This window comes from Cottoperca gobio, chromosome 14 (assembly GCF_900634415.1).
Source record: "Cottoperca gobio chromosome 14, fCotGob3.1, whole genome shotgun sequence".
In the NCBI taxonomy this organism is placed as follows: domain Eukaryota; kingdom Metazoa; phylum Chordata; class Actinopteri; order Perciformes; family Bovichtidae; genus Cottoperca; species Cottoperca gobio.
Window position 1 is genome coordinate 23403071 of NC_041368.1, and position 2438 is coordinate 23405508.

The following is a 2438-nucleotide window of genomic DNA, read 5'->3' on the forward strand; positions in this document are numbered from 1 at the left end:
ATTATGTGTCTGCATGAATTACAAGATTGTGGTGATGTCTTGATCAAAACAAGGCAGAGCATGAATAAAGCAAGCTGAAGGAACAGGCTGTGTGGATGTTGCTCGAGAGAAAGTTCATTATTTATCATTTTAACTTTGTTGTTAGAAAGTTTCCGTTACAACATAAAACATCCTCTCACATCCCACACTGTGTTCTGCTGAACACATCAACAGTAATCACAATCTGAGACTGTTGGATCCATTACATTAAGAAGTCACACAGTGACAACATCTCCACAGCGGCTGCAGTACCTTCAGCCAAAGAGTCCGTTAAAGTAGGCCGACAGCTCAGGACTCCCAAACAGATAAACAGATACAAGCTCCAGCGACAGGGAGCCGGAGAGCTGCATGACTTTTGGATTTGTCTTGTGTGAACAAAATAAAGCGACTATAATGAGGAGGAGGAGGAGGAGGAGGAGGAAGCACTGCCATTATTTTGTCCACAGAAGAAAAGGAGTGTTTTTCCAGACGCCTGAAATATGGTAGAAAAACACTTAATATAAATTAATTCTCTCGAGGACAACTTTGAGACAGAACTGCCAAAGACTAAATTAATGTTCCCGGATAATTGGCAACCTGCGTCTTTCATGCTAATGAAGATGAATGTTGACACAAACAAGGGAAGATCAAAGATGCCTGTCACTCCTGCATGTAATGGAGAAAACATCCGGAAACAAGGCAGGATCCATCACAACCTTCAGGCTTCACTTCCTGCGGTTTTGGCAGCTGATAAGAAACTCATTTTGGTCAAAACATGGAGCAGCAAATCCCCATAAATATCAAATACTGCAGCGAGACAGACAGCGTCTGTTACTTTTACATCTGGAATCTTGATTCCTAAATAGTTTTTACTGTGTGAAACCAGAACTGAGTCCACGCGTGGAAGCAGGCGATTCAATTTATGCTGCAGGAAGCAGAGAAGTATTTACTACATAGTGTTGTAATCTATCCGTGTCCCCGGCAGTATTGAAGTGCAGCCCTCTGGTGTCACCAGCACAGATGTTTAATCACGTCCACGGCAGGGAAGCACCTGATTGGAATTCAGTGGGAGGGAAAGGAAGGCGGGATATTGAGCGCGCTAATGGTGCAAATATGTTTATGTACACACGATGCAAATCTCGTCTCTCTTTACTCGGAGAGAAACTAATTGTGTATGTTGGAATGCAGCTGGTGGCTGATCAATAAAAGGACCTTCTGCTACAATATGATAAGAAGATATACTAAAGAGACCACGGCAACACTTTGGGTAGTAGCATCTTGTGCTCCTGCAGTGTTGCTTGGTTGGAGTTTTCTGCACATCTCATCGTGTTGCTTCTGATACAGAACATCCGAGTGCACGGACGAGACCTCTGCCGGGTCGCATTTGTCCCGCTGGCTCTTTCCACTTGCCCCGGGCAAATTCTCCCCACATGCAATACTACAACTATTGCTGCTGCTGCCCCAGTTTTGTCGTTTTTGCTCGTCCAAACTGAACCCAGTGTCCTTAAACAGGCAGCGGCATCCACTTCACTGTGTTAGTTTAAAAAACTTAAATGTGATTGACTTGTGAAGAACGTGCAGAGAAGTCTGTGAAATATGGAGACATCAAGACTTTATGGAACAGCTTTGTGAAGAGCTGGCAGGCACAACAAGCTTTATAGACAAACAAGAGCGAGATCGCTCACACAAGACACATCTACTAAATAACACATGGAGGAATAAGAGCAGGTGGGCAGACTGGCTGCACATTTAAAAAAGAGGAGTGACAGCTTTTATAAATATGACATTTGATAGAGTGAGAGCTCAATACACAGGGAAGAGTTTCCTGAAATTAGATAAGAGTGAGAGCAGAGCAGGAAGACTTTGAACAGGTTTCTGATGATATCTTGATTCCATATTAGTGTAGAGCGACGTGTGCTGATAGAGGAGACGTGTGCGCCGATGTATCCAGTCCCCAGAGTCACCATCGTTCTCAGAGGGTTTATTGTCTTAATTGGGACCAAAAGTATTAATTTAGCACACAAATTTAATAAATACAATTATTATAATAACGATATTTATGCTTTTTTTATGTTCCATAAAAACAAACAACGACTGGACTGTGAAAACAAGATGCTTTTTCTTGTATCTTGGTAAAACTGCTCTCTGAAGTGATAATATGTCGACGTTATGTTCACAGCTCGTTTCTGCTGCCATCTAGTGGCCAACAATGAGTTATTGCAGGTTTAGATTATTTCAGAAAACAAAACTATATTTTTACAACTTACAACTGAGAACAAACATGAAGTACTTTGTAATTGTTGTTTTTTCTGATGACCTACAAACCTTACTTACAGTGTATCTGTGCTAACCTTCAGGCAGCGCAGCACAGTGTGCATCTGGCTGAAACCTTTACATCCGCAAAATTATAGAATTCTTCC